At 45.0% G+C, this 14,994-nt stretch overlaps 1 long non-coding RNA gene across 1 annotated transcript; it reads left to right on the plus strand.

Moving 5' to 3' along the window:
- Positions 1 to 5,017: 5,017 nt before the first annotated feature.
- On the plus strand, positions 5,018 to 12,312 carry LOC131916038 (uncharacterized). The gene is made up of 2 exons (XR_009380496.1): positions 5,018 to 5,116; positions 11,942 to 12,312. It is a non-coding gene; the product is annotated as an uncharacterized LOC131916038 (long non-coding RNA).
- The last annotated feature ends 2,682 nt before the right edge of the window (positions 12,313 to 14,994 follow it).

Below are 14,994 nucleotides of genomic sequence, written 5' to 3' on the forward strand. Positions count from 1 at the left end.
TTTCTCAGGGCCAGCAAGATGGCTCAGTGTATATAGGTGCTTGCTGCCAAGCCTGATGACCTGAGTTCAATCCCAGATCCACAGGGTGGAGAGAACTGACTCCATTGCAATGTGCTTTGATCTCCATATGTGCACTGTGATTCATATAATTACATTTATATATATGCACATATATACTTATACATATGTGCACTGTGATTCATATAATTACATTTATATATATGCATATATATACGCATATATACTTATACATATGCGTATATATAACAAATAAAATTTAATAAAAAGGTTTTTTTTTTTTTTGGTTTTTCGAGACAGGGTTTCTCTGTGTAGCTTTGCGCCTTTTCCTGGAACTCACTTGGTAGCCCAGGCTGGCCTCGAACTCACAGAGATCCACCTGGCTCTGCCTCCCGAGTGCTGGGATTAAAGGCGTGCGCCACCACCGCCCGGCATAATAAAAAGGTTTTAAATAGAAGAAACTGGCTACTCAGTTAACAACTGGCGACAGGACAATCATGGGGCAACTGGAAAGCAGTTTGTTGAAAAACAATGGCAGATCTTCCAGAAAACTTGTATTAATCCTAAGTATCTTCACAAGTGTGGCCCAGTTTGTGACCATCTGTAAAAATCAAATGCAAAGAAGTGAGGGTTTTATCTTGTTCAAAATTTTTATTTTTTATATAAGAAGAATTTGCAAAAAGCCAGAGCAAGCTGGATTTACTCCTTGTTACCCTGTGGAACTGGTGTGGGGTTAATACCATAAAGGAAAGCTAGAAATAGCTTGTGCTTAAATATATTGGTTTCCAGCCAGTCCCCCCTATACCTCATCTACTCTTTAGAGCACAGCTCTAGGCTTTGCTTCAAGGGACCCCATTTGCTTGGGTCCATTTCCCATACCACTGATGTTGCCCTACAGGGGCAAGGTGAGCTCTGGGGGTGAGGATGTCTCAGAGGTCACATGGCAAGAGGCAGTAGAACCTTCATGATGCTTTTTCTGGTGCCTCCCGAAGGAGCCCAGTGTCAAACTAAAAGGCCCCTCTGGCAGATTCATGGTTTGAACCCACTCGGGAAATCAGGGCTTCCCGGCAGTTAATCGCAAAACCAGCAGAGTGGCTGTTTTGGAAAGATAGTTTTTATCTTTTAATAAAAATTTATTGACACCTAGAAAAGTTAAGTGTGGACATGATTCTGATTTAAGAAGCATTCATCACAACTGATGGAGGTCCTTCAGATTGGTAGTGTTCACTTAGAGGACCTGAAAAGGGGCAAGAAGTGCTTATTTATTTGCAGGGTGTTACGGTGATGCTCAGAGCAGTGTTCTATCAGTGTATGGCTGTGTACCTCTCCTGATTAGGAAGCAAGCTATGCCGCATTTAATGTCAGACAAGCCATTTGGGGGGCCATATTTTCCCTTTCACTTCCCAGGCCCTTAGAGGAGAAATAAATGCTTTCTCTGGTTTCTGTTTTGTTCTTTGTGGACATATTACCTCTCCTTATTTGACCTATGGCTTGAAACCTCTTGGTTTGAAGCAGAGCCTTGTTGAATTCTGAATTTGCATTTCTATCAGGGGTATTTTATCTGCCATTCATTGGGAAGTGTCGATGGACAGATGGACAGGCCTATGACTAGCTGGGGCTGAGATACTGAGAACACCGGGAACTGATTGCAGAGCCTGTACACATGACTTTGCCTTTAACATGAAGGTTGTATGGAGGTGATCTATCTGCTTTTCCAGGCAAGGTAGGAGCAGAGTTTGTGCTGCCGCTTACATCTTTTCCATACGGTGGGTGACATGAATGCTGTTTCCACAGAAACATTATGCATGATGGTCAGCTCAGCCTGTACTCAAGGTAGCTTCTAGAACTTGCCCTCTCTTTACTACACTGTGGGACCTAGCAAACACACATTCTGATGTGGTCTCTGTTGCACTGACTTCTCCAGAAGGGTGTGGTTAGGAGTGTCGCCAACAGAGATGATAAAGCCCGCCTTGCAGTTTCCTGTGTGGCTATGTGATCTGGGGAGAGTTTTCTCCAGTTTCCTCATTTGCTAAATGGAGGCCATGGAACAATGCTTACTCCTTAGGCTTGTTCTGAGGGTCAGCAGAGAATTTGGATGAAGCACGAAGTCAATGAATGGTAGCCATCTCGTTGTCAATGTCATCAGGGGTGGTGATGGCACCTCCATTAGCAGTATCATTGGCTTCTTTGTCATCATACTTGATTTTCTTAATTGGTTAGTTGAAATCAAGCCACTTAGGGGCTGAAGTTGTTATGCCCAGATCACGGGGACCCCCAAAAGACCACCACAGAGACAGAATCCCCTATGTAAAAGCAAAGAGCCTTTATTTTCGAGCTCGGAACTTGGGTTCTCTGTCCGATGCAGCAGTGAGAACAGAGAGCTCTGAGCCTGGGCAGGGTGGGTTTTTTTTTTTTTTTATCATAGCAGAGGTTGGGGTGAGGGGTTTCCAGGGTTCAGGATCCTGATTGGCTGACATTTGTCTAGGTAGGGGTATAGGAAATGTTTGGAATGTCAGGGATTTCCCCTTAGATTAGGGCCTCCTTGGGTGGGGTCATCTTAAGGCTTTTCCTGGGTCCAGGTGCTGCTTGCCAGAAGCTGTGTCTGGGCTTCTAAGCCTGTCATGGCAGCTGTGTGGTCAAGCTGTTTTGCCCGCCCCACCCCCCACCGCCCCACAGAGTATGGCTCAGTGGTGCCAGTGCATGCACAAAGCTTCTGGTTCTGCTCCCGGCCCTACAGAAACAAACATGGAGCTGAAATCAAACTACTGCCTAGTCCTTGGGTCATAGCCGTCCAACTTTGGTTTGCTGACTCAGTCTTCCCTGCTGTGTGGCCAGCCTGGCTTAAGTTGAGGACTTCTGGTGCCCGGAGGAGCTCATTTCTTTCACAATTGGTTCATCTTAGTTCCAGGGAGGATTTTAAATACAACCAACTTTGGCTTTAAAAGTCTGCAACATTTAAGATAGATTGCCTGTCTTGGCTTCATTATCCACATCTGAAATGATGCATCATCCAATTATTAAGGAATGTTTTCTTACTGTTTCTTGGAAGTATTTTAGATCAATTAGGACCTTGCTTTCCTTCATGCAGTCATGAAGACCCCAGGCATTGTCTTCCCACCTTGAATCTGAACGCAGGTACTTCCTACAGGGAAGAAGGCATGATTTCCCCATAGTCTTCATTTTCCACCTGACCTTTGTCTCTGGCTGCCATTCTCCACCAGGAAGCCTGCACCGCTCTGTCAGGATGCTCCTCTCTGAGACTCCCACTCCTTTTATTGCTTGTGAGATGAGTATTAATACATCTCAGGATAGAGGATGCTGTAACTCAGGGTCAAGTCACCAACAATGATACAAACATTGAGAATGCCAGTCTAGAAGTGGGACTGAGTTGGACAGACTGTTGACGTAACAGCAAATGAAACAAAATGTCTCTAAAATATTAGCTGACAGTAGCCATTGCCCTGTGACTATGTCATTTATGTTTTGTGTCCTCGTCTTTCTACTGTAGAGAAAGCACAAGGTTGAGGGCTAGGAATGTGCACGAGGATGGCGGAGGTCAATGACAAAGATGTTATCCTCAATGAGCTCACCGTGCTCAGATGAAAGGGGGATGCACCATTCACTATTTTTAAATCAAGACAGGTAGAGATGGGCACAAAATGAAAGGTGCCTCGTTCTGTGGCAGAGAACAGGGAGGAACAATAGATTTGAAGAGCTCATTGAGGAAGTCTTGGGGAAGAAGCTGTTTGTAGGGAAAGTATGAAGCAGAGAAGACACTGTGATGTTAGCTAGTGCTGGAAGGTCCTCCAGGCAGAGGGAGCTAAGGTGAACTCAGAGGGGCAGGAGGGATGTAGAGCAGGTTCACAATAGACTCATGCAGAGAAAGAGCAGGATTGCACTAGTCCTGTGTCTGGGACTGGGCATATCTCCTCTGTCTGAACTCAGCCCTTGTTATGCGTGCGTCCCTGAGTTCTGAGATGCAGGTCTTGCGTGACAAAGGGAAAGTAGTGTGAGCCTGAGAGCTTTTCACCTTGTGCTGAGATTTGAAGGGCAGGGAAGAAATAAATGTCTCCCACGAGGCCAATAATGATGACACTAGATTGTGGATGGTGAACTCATTCCGAAGGTTCCAACGGAGATCCAGGCAGCCTGGCTGTAAATCACGCTGTGCCAGGTCTCATGGCGTATTACTGGCTGGCTTGGCACATTCTCTCTGGAGGAGCAAGGACAACGGTCCAGGATGTAAATTGCAGCTCAGCAGAGAAGTGCAAATCTAGAGGGGTACGCTGAGGTTCCAGGACCCCTCACCCCACAGAGGGAAACCGAGACTTTGATCTCAGTCACACAGGCAGCTGGCATGAAGAACTGGCACAAAATTCCCCCAATATTTTTGCTGGAGATTGTTTTCCACCTTTCCTTTGAAGTTAAAACATCTTGCAGCTGTGCGCTGTGCTAATCCCTAACTTCAAAGGACAGCTGTTCCCATCTACCATCCTGGTCACTCTTTCCCAGCATGTCCCCTTTGCTCTCCTTGCTTTAAGAAGGTCCAGGCAGTCCAGATGCTGGGGAGAAATCCACTTGGTTTGCCTCCCTGGGAAATCACAGGATCTTTACAGCTTCCAAAGGAGATAGTTTTTCCATCATACTCATTGATCAAGCATGGTCGAGAAGAGTCTATTCAGGGTTTTCATGGTAGACACAGGAGTCACTGTGGTGGGACTTGAGTTGGGTAGATAAGGCAGGGTCTACAACAGGCAAGTGGGAATTTATAGACAAGGAGCAGGGTAGGATTTTCAGATGTAAAGTGACTAAGGGAAAACCTTACAGGTAAGGAGGTTTCTACTAAGCCAATCATAGTGACTGACTCATGGTGCTGGAGGTGGGCCAGGGTACCAGTTTCCCCCTGGGGCATATGCAGGGGAGGGTACTTGATCAGATATAGAGGGAAGGGGACTTGGTCAGATATGGAGGGAAGGGAGATTCTTACTAAACTGACAGAGAAGACTCTTTGCTAACTTTGGATCTTACAAAGATGTGTCCTGCGGAGAAGGTTCTGAAGCCTGAATAAAGGTGGGCCAAGCGAATGGAGATGGTCAAGGTAAGGAGCCAACACCCTTTAAAACCCAAGTGCTGTGCAGTGCAGGGCTGTCTGCAAGATTCCCTCTACCTGGCAAACTTTCCCATACCGATCGAGACTGGAGGAGACTTCAGCTGTCCTTAGAACTAGAGGTTTTCTATGTTTCTTCTTCTGGCTCCCTGGGAGCCAAAGCATCTTTCCACCCCCATCCCCCCAGCCTGCTGTTTGAAAAGCTTCCCTAGTGACTTGGAGACAGACAGTAGCTTTGTTTCTTCCTTACTCCCTGTGTCTCTCTGGAGGCTACTTGCTTTGTGTCTGGGCTGGGAATGGCTAGGGAGTTCTCTGACAGATTTGGAGGGAGCTGGGATGCGGGGCAGAATGGAGAAAGGAGAGTGTAGCTGAGGATGTTTGAGCTGTGTTTCAGAGAAGGGGACATGAATACAAATTAGAAAGTCAGGTCAGTGGGACACTGTGGGGACTGGAGTGCAGGTAAGCAGGGCCTGTGTTCTTGCTCCAGGGTGTCAGAGTGTGGACACAGCAGAAGCTCTACCATTCAGCCATTCTCAGGGTAGGCCGGGGTGGAGGAGGGGTCACTGGAAGGCAATTGGACGATGTATTCTTCATTTTGTGTCACTGTGGCAAAATACCAAACAAAAGTAACTTAAGAGAGAAGGGCTTTATTTTGTCTCACCTATGGCTTGAGCTGGGACAGTCCATCATGCTGCAGAAGGTATGGTCTCAGGGACAGCTTGTGGCTGGGGCAGTGGTGGTAGCATGAGGCAGCTGGTTACACTGTGTGAGCAATCAACAAATGAAGAGAGAGGAAAATAAAGAGGCTGCAAGTGGGGTCAGGATACAATCCCTATGACTCCCCTCTGAGGGGCCACTCCCTTCAGGTCCCCTGAAAGAGCCAATCCAAGCTTGTTCCAGGTGAATGATAAAGATTCCCACTGGTGATGCTCTCCTCTGCTCTATTTTGTGTGTCTTTGCATGCATTGCAATTGTGTGTTTGTGTGTGTGCATGGCATGTAGGTGTAGGTCAGAGTCAACTTCAGGTAGTATTCCTCAGGTGTCATCCAACCTGGGCTTCTGAGACAGCACCTCTCCTTGGTGCTCACTAACTAAGCTAGGGAGCCCTAGGGATCTGCCTGTCTTTACCTCCCCAGTACTAGGATTTTGTGTGCATCGCAGCACAACTTGCTTTTTAAATGTGTATCTTAGGGCTCAAACTCAGGTCCTTGTGTTTGTAGAGTAGGCACATCACTGAATAAGTTACCTTCCTAGCCCTTCCCTTTGCTACTTTTACAGAATCAAGCAGCCCCAGAGCCAGGGACTGTCATAATATGGCTCATGTGTTCTCTGTCTCACACCTCTGCATGCACAGTGGGCCATAAAGCTCCATCTCTGTAGGAAGGGTTGCCGGGAGGAAGGGGTGATGATTGAGGTCCCAGGAACTCAGGTCCTAAGGTGCCAATAGATGGAAAGCTTTTATCACCAGCAGTTCAGGTTTGTGGTTTCTGACTTAAAAAATAAATACCCGTTTGAGTAGGGATGTTGTATCATTAGTGTGTGGAGTCGTGGGCTATGGCTCGGACTCAGACAGAAACCAGTTGGGGCAGTCCAGGCAAATCTCCTTCACTCTTTGGGTTGCATCCTCCTTGTTTATACCAATAATTATGAATCTGATGCCAGAGTTTCATGGTTACTGACTGAGTTCCAGGCCAGTTCTTGAGCTTCACACAGGCTTTCTCTTGATTCTACCACCTTCCACGCTGCAGCAGCTGCCTGAACCCCCGAGAATAGGAGAGGGAAAGGCTGGGGAGGTAACTCAGTCAGTAGTGTGCTTACTTTACAGAAGTAGGAGCTGATGAGGACGCAAATGCTGGAAGAAAGCGAGAGGTGTGGGATCCCGGTGGAGTTAAGAGTTACAGGTGGTTATGAATCACCTCCTGATGGTATTGGGAACCAGTCTCGAGTCCTCTGCAAGAGCAGTACATGCTCTTAACCATTAACTCCTCTCTTCGGCCCTCCCCCTTCCCTGCCTTTTAAAAATTTTACTAAATACACATGTGTTTACAGTGACATGTGGCTAATGGAAGGAATGCTGTTTTTCTACTACAGTGATATAGAATGTTTCCTGTTAAAATTTATGCACAAAGGGCAGGTGATCTAAAGAAAGAAAAAGAGCTTGAGGAAATAAATGGTGAAGTAGCGGGCATGCAGCTAGGAAGGAAGAGAGGAGAGGGAAGAGCTCAAGGTGAGGAGATACATCCATAGTCCTAACTCTTCATTCATAGTGTAAGTGCAAGGAGTTGAGGTCAGTGGAGCTGTGCAGCTGTGTTGGAACCAGGGCTCCCTCCCCCTCGTTATGAGCTCTCTATCTACCAGGGCTATGACCTTAATCTTTCATGATACGCTTCCCTAAACCTCCAAGTACTGGATCTGTTAATTAGAGTCCTGCTCAACAAATACTACGCCTTCTAAAGCTTCCATTCAAGGATGAAAATAACGTATTCTCCTAAAAATTGCTTGTCATGGTAGCTACTTTGGAATTATGGGAGCATTAGACACAGTACTAGCACCACAGGTTTTCTCTTGATTTATAGAATAAGTGTGTGCTGGAAAAGATGACATAAAAATCAAATTTGTTCGAATCAAATCTCATTTTCCCATCGATTTACTTTATCTCAGGAGTGTTTTAATCTTAATTTTTGAAAGTCTCACATTTGACAATTGCTTCAAGGTTCTAACCCATCCCCCTAATAAAGAGAGAACACCAGCCGGAGCACCCGAGAAGGTGGCTGCCACATCTGATTCTGCCACCAACTCACTCTGTGACAGCAGGGTAATCCTGAATGTCTTTGCTCCTCGGTGTTCCAAATAGAAAGGAAGGCTTGGGAGGTCGGGGCTGGAGACCCTCTGAGAGCCTCTGTATCTGGTGCCACAGGTTGGTTGACTTTATACTCTTGACCCCTTGTTTTGTGTCCATCCCATGGGTAGGGTGGGACTATATTTCAGGAGAGTGGCAGCAATTGTGGCTTGTAAAAATGTCACTTAAATGTCCTGAGGCAGTGTGGGCTTGGGGGTAGAGACCAGAGCCTTTCCTCTACCTCTAGTTCCATGGGCTTCCTTGACTTTATTTTCTTAGCTCCATCATCTCCCTTACATTGCTATTCTAGTTTTATTTTGCTTCTTAAGATTTCATACATGAATACTGCATTTATATTATTTTCACATGTCCTCTCCCCCTCCAACTCCTCCTGAGTCCCCTGAATTCCTCTCAAATTCATGACCTCATCTTCTTTATTATTGATGCATTTATAATACACACACATAAATATATATACATACATATATATGTATGTATGTATGTATGTATGTATGTATGATATTTGTATATGCTGAGTCCATTTAGTGTTGCTTGTATGCATATGTGTTTAGGGCTGACTACTTGAAATTGGATAACCTATCAGGGGCTTGTCTCTCTCTCTAAAGAGTCATTAATTACCTGTAGCTCCTCATCTAGGGGTGTGGCCTTGGCTTGCCAACTGGTGTTGTCATAGTGCAGGTCTTGTTTCAGCAACTGTGTTGTTGAGATTTCTTGGGTGTACCTTTTCTGTTCTAAAAGAAGACACTATCGCTCAGCCTATGTCCTGGTCCTCTGCCTCTTACAATCTTTCTTCCTCCTCTCACACAATGTTCCCTGAGCCTTAAGTACAGGAGTCGTGTTGCATCTATTGGGCCTGGTACCCCACGGTTTATTGTTCTCTTCATTTTGACCAGTTGTGGTTTCTATGATGGTGTTCATCTGCTGAAAAAGAAGCTTCTGTGATGAGGGATGAGAGCAACACTTATCTATGTATTAAGTATTTAGAATATTAGAAATTATACTTGTTTTAAAGGTGGCAGTAGCTCTCTTCTAGGGTCCAAGACATCACCAGCCATGTGTAGGTGGCTAGGTTTCAAGCACCAGGCATGAATTCCCTCTTATTAAATGGATCTTAAGTCCAATTAGATGGCTATTAGTTATCACCAAGATATTAGTGCCATTATTGCAGCATTGGGGATATCTTGCCAGGTTGGTCCTTGCTGTGGTTTGTGGGTAGGACTATTGATTGCTGTGTGACCCAGCTATACCACTCCTTGGCATACACTCAAAGAACTTGATATCCTACTCCACAGATACTTGTTCAGCCACATTCATTGCTGCTCTACTTACAATAGCTAGGGAATGGAAGCAACCTAAATATTCTTCACCTGATGGATAGATGATGAAAATGTGGCTCATATACACAATTGAATTCTATTCAACTATAAAGAAAAATAAAATCATAAAATTTGCAGGTCAATTGACAGAGCTAGAAAATGTTATACTGAGTGAAGAAATCTAGACTCAGAAAGACAAACAGCACATGTTCCCTCTTATTTGTGGTTCCTAGCTCTGAGTCTTCCAATGTGAGTAAATAACCTCTGTGTGAGAATATAACCTGTAGGAACTGCTGACTCTGGTGGGGAGTACTGTATGAGGAATAGGAGGAGACAGGTGCTGAGTGGGGAAAAGGGAAAAACAGGAGGACTTTCATTAGGGAAGGGAGAGGGAGGGTAAAACAGGGAGGAAGGATAAGTAACATAAGTAGCACTAAAGAATATTTGAAAATCCATAGAGGAAAAACATACATATGTATGCATATGTATGTGTGTATAAAAAATTATATATATATGTGTATGTAAAAAAGTGTGTGTGTTGCCGGGCGGTGGTGGCGCACGCCTTTAATCCCAGCACTCGAGAGGCAGAGCCAGGCGGATCTCTGTGAGTTCGAGGCCAGCCTGGGCTACCAAGTGAGTTCCAGGAAAGGCGCAAAGCTACACAGAGAAACCCTGTCTCAAAAAACCAAAAAAAATAAAAAAGTGTGTGTGTATGTATGTGAATGAAGTTATATCACTTCGGATGATAATGTTTCTCACAAGAAACATAGACAAGCAAACAAACAAACAAAAGCCCAGTGCTCTAGGCACGGGAAACCTCTCTTTGAGTTGTTGATCAAAGAAGTCCAAGAGACTCCCCAAACAGTACAGGCTATTGCTGTAGCTCTGGGCTGCCTCCCCGAACTTGAAGGTAGGACCATATTGCTGAAGACACTGCACACTTCATATCCAGGGCTTGAAGGAAGTGAGTTGGAGCTGACCTGACAGCCTCCTCCTGAGGACTAGCTGTAAAGGGAGAAGAGCACCCATCCCTAACCTCTGCCTCTCCATTGTGTCTGGCTTCTGAGAGGACACCAGGCTTGGAGGGGAGACACACAGAATCCTCCAACAGGGACAATGGCCCACCCCTAGGACAAACTTCATCTTTCTCACCTGTGTTACTTAGCCATTTAAATATTCTGTACACTGTCTGTCACTCAGATATTGGAACCTCCCAGAAACTTACTAGCACAGCATGTGTATTTCTGCCATTTTCTTTCTCTAGGAATTCCGAAGCAACACAAATCTTGCCACACTTCTCTTCTTGGGCGACTTGGACCTGGCTCTCTACCTGCATTTCTCTTCACTCATCCCTTCTCTACTGAGTTAGAACTTAAAGAGCTCAGATTCCACCCTGGTCTAAGTCATGCAATTCCTCAAAGCTGCTTCTTCTCTCTCATATACATCATGACTGACCATAGGGTTCAGTGTAGCACCCTGCAGGACTTCCCACCCATGTTCCTGAAAGGTCTGGTTTGTCATCAGAAATCTGGACAGCTTGTATTGGGTATTAATGTCCCCATGCATCTTCAGATGGCTCCCCTGGGATGAGAGCTTCTTGCTCTACAGCTCTGTGTCCTTCAATTAGGCAATTAGCAGGTAGCTCTCTGGGGAGACAGGTGGAGTTGCTAAGCCAGAACTTGGAGCAGAAGGAGAGTTGCAGTTTCTAAAGCAGTGACTGGAAAGAGTCTTGTCCTAGTACATTAAGTAGGGTGCGTGCATGCACGTGTGTGTGTGTGTGTGTGTGTGTGTGTGTGTGTGTGCAAGTATGTTCATATTTCTCAGATCAGAGATCAACCTTGGGTATCACTCCCCAGGAACCATCTACCCTATTTCTTGAGATAGGGTCTCTTATTGGCCTGGAACTTACCAAATAGTCTAGGTTGTTAGCAGCTTATTGATCCTTTGGGATCCTCCCATGCCTATCTCCCAATGTGACAGTACAAGCACATGTCACCATGTCTGGCTTTTTAAAAAAGAAAACAAAAAAACCCCAAAACATGAGTTCTGGGGATCAAACTCAAATCTATAGCAAGTGTTGTTGACTGAGCCATCTCCCCACCAGCAGGATCTAAGAGAGTTTCTATAAACCCACAGAGGCAGCAAGGGGCTTGGTGATTGCTGGGGGTTGACAGAAGGGTTGGGATGCTGCCAGGTGATTGCTTAGTAGGGACTATGGGATTCTTTTGGGTAAACTCTTAGCTTCTTAGATGGAATGTCCTAGAACTAGAGAGCAATGATGAATGTGTTAATGCCATGATACTGCACACCATGACAGTCCAAATAGTGTCTTCTGTGTCATGTGTCTTTTATCAAAATTGAAAGAACTGTGTATGAACAGGTGGCCTATAGCACGTACACTGTGCACACAGAGAGGCCTTTCACCCTTCCCTTTGTCTGCAATGGTTTCTAACAGCTGCTTTACACAGCCAGAGACCTAGCTCCAGTGCAGCCTGAGTATGGATATGGCTGCCTTCTGTTGTATTATCACTTCCAAAGACATTTCCCATTAATCCAGATATATCAGGTACTTTTACATTGCTGTTATAAAACACATGGCTCAAAGCAACTATGGCAGAAAGGGTTTATTTTGGTTTCTAGTTCCAGAGGACTGAGTCTGTCATGGTGGGGAGGAACGGCAACAAGAGGCAGCCATGGCAGCAGATGCAGGAAGTTGAGAGCAAAGCAGAGAAACCCGACTGGAAGGTGGGTGAGGCTATGAAGGTTGAGAGCCCACCCCAGCGATGTACTTCCTTCAGCAAGGCTACAACCACCTGCCCAAACTAGGTGCCGCCAACTAGGAACCGAGTAGTCAAACATCTGAGTCTATGGGGGACATTCTTATTCAAACCACCATACCAGGGAAAGAGTGTGACTTGGTTTGAACTACAGGAGCTTTGAAGTCTGATTGCCTGTATCTGAATCCCATCTTGCTATTGACTTACCATGCTGAATAAAGTTTACCTGACCCACCCCTGAGCCTTAGTTTTCATGTCTATAATGGGAATTAAAAGATCTTTCAAGGGAAGAATAAAGAGTTGAACTACTCTCTATAAAAAGACAGACACATTGAAGGTAAAGAGTTATTCGAATTTGCCTTATACTTAGGACATATCCACGTCGTTTTTTTAAAATGAAGGCAAGGAGTTGATGGTGGCTGTCTTCTCCCAGATCTACCCTCCCACAACTTTCCAATAATTATTGTTATACAAAGAAGACACTGGGCAAGTGTGATCATTAATAATGATCAGCAACTTGACAAGAACTAGATTCACCCAGAAGACAAAGCTCTGGGCATGTCTGTGTTAGTTGAGGAGGGAAGACTGATCATAAGTGTAGATGGTACCACCCCGTGGGGTGGGGGCTGGGCTGAATTAAAAGGAGAATGTAGGCCTAGAGAGATGGGTTACAGGTCAAGAGCACGTACTGCTCTTGCTTTGCAGAGGACTAGAGTTTGGTACCCAGTGCTCATGTCAGGCACTTATAACCACTTCTAGGGTCTCCAATGTCTCTGGCCTCCTCCTGCACTTGCACACATATGCACATGTGTGTGGGAGGTATGCCCACCAATTAAGACACAATATTTTCTAAGGAGAAAATGAGTTAAGCACCACCACTCATGTCTCTCTTCTTCCTGACTAGACACGATGACAGCAGCTTCCTCATATGAGCTTCTGCTACCAGGCCTTCCACTCCGAGATGGACTTCCTCTCAAACTGTGAGTTAAAATAAATGCTTCCTCCCTTAAGTTGCATTTGTCAGACATTCTGTTGCAGCAATGAGAAAAGTAACAATGCAGCAGAGAAGGGGAGAGAGCAGGGCACAAGGAAATGGCTTCATGTCTGATCCCAGCAACAGTGCTGTGAATTGTTCTGATGTGCAAAGACCTTACGGTCTTTGCATCTTCTTAACCACTCAGTGCCTTCCCCATTCCCTGTTACTGTTTTAGTAATAAAACAAACTCTGTATTCACATTTGACAGGCAAGTGGCTTGAGTTGCAGGTGGATGGGACAAGACACAGCAGAGCTAGACGTGAATCTTGAGAAAGTCCTTGTCCATTTTGAGCCTGCAACTTTTGGCAGCCAGAGCTGTGGTCAGCGATGTTGAAACTGGTCATCATATTTAAGGCAAGAAAGAGTTAGTTTTTGTAATGTCAGGAGACTACTATCTGCATGGGGACAGCAAATTGTCCTGGGGTAGGGGCCAAAACGCCCTTCATTTCTCTCTGTGCTGGCATAGCATGAGTGATCAACGTTAGCATATCCGTTAGGAGACCTAGGTGTCACTGTGGCCTGACCATCCGTGCTGCCTGGGTACCACAGTTGCTTGGATACCAGTGCTGCCTTGGTACCAATTCTGGCTTTACTTTTAATCTAGCCTTGTTATGAAGCCTCAGGAAGACAACAGGAGCCATGGTGATGCCTTCCTCAGTTTCTAACCTCACCTTTCCTCCTCTTTTTCCTTAGTTTCTCTTCCTTCTTTTCTTTTTTTTTTCTCTTTCACTTCCCCTCCCCTTTCTCCTTCCCTCTAGAATTCTTTACTGAACCGGGATACCCGATTCCAGGGTCAGCATTAAAATGGCTAGGGCTTATATTTTATCTTTCTCCCTGTGAGGGGTTTGTATCATAGTTCAAAAGAAAATTGAAAACAACAACAACAACAGCAAAAGCAACATATAAGTGAAATCATTCAAATGGTACTAAATGTTAAGAAACATAAAAAGCAAATATGAAATATAATGGGAAGGAACCTACCTTAGGCGTTAATGGTAAGACAGTAACAAAATCTTTAAGTTGAGTTTTGAAATGCGGCAAAGAGCCAAGGTCTGTTTTGCAGGCAGATGTTGAAGCATGCTGACATGCTTGCTTAGGGGAGGGTGTGAGTAGGAGAGCCGAGATGATGTGACAGTTTGGGCCTGACTGGGACATGGGAGCAGCTAGTTCTATCTTAGACATGGTAGTTCCTGAAAAAAGGGTGCTTACCTTGGGAACTCTGAAGTCAGCAGAGGGCACATGTATAAAGACCTTGTATAAAGTTCTTTGTGTGAACATAATGAATTAGCCATTAAGTGTTCTCTCTCTGGGTCCTACTTTCTCAGTTCTTAGTAGTGATGGTTGGATTAGATGCATCTCTGCTTGCCTATACCTTGACAGATCTTGTTTAGTTTTGTTTTTTGAGACAGGGTCTCACATAGCCCAGGGTGACTTGAATTTGTTATGTAGCCAAGGATAAGCTTTAATTGATATTCTTTCTGTGTCTACCTCCTGAGTGTGAGGATTACAGGCATGGGCCGTCACCCCTGGTGACAGGCTATGATTCTAACAGGCTTATTTGTTATTCTTGAGACTCTCAACAGCCATGTTTATATATTTGTTTTGGAAATCTCTTCCTCCTCTTCCAAGCCAGTGACTTCCTTCTACATACACACTACTTCCTGTAGTCAGTGCTAATGGTGCTTTAGATGTCTTTATGCTGAGGACAGTTTTAAGAGCCATGCCATATTGCCTGCCTGAGTTAAGTTTCTGTTGTCCAGTATTGAGCCACTAACCAGAAACTTTTGACATGCCTGGACAAGTCCTGAGTTATTAGAAAATAACAACATTTCCTGATCTTTCTGCTACAGTGACCATTAGTAACAATGTTTTGTGGTTAG

This window comes from Peromyscus eremicus, chromosome 8a (genome assembly GCF_949786415.1).
Source record: "Peromyscus eremicus chromosome 8a, PerEre_H2_v1, whole genome shotgun sequence".
In the NCBI taxonomy this organism is placed as follows: domain Eukaryota; kingdom Metazoa; phylum Chordata; class Mammalia; order Rodentia; family Cricetidae; genus Peromyscus; species Peromyscus eremicus.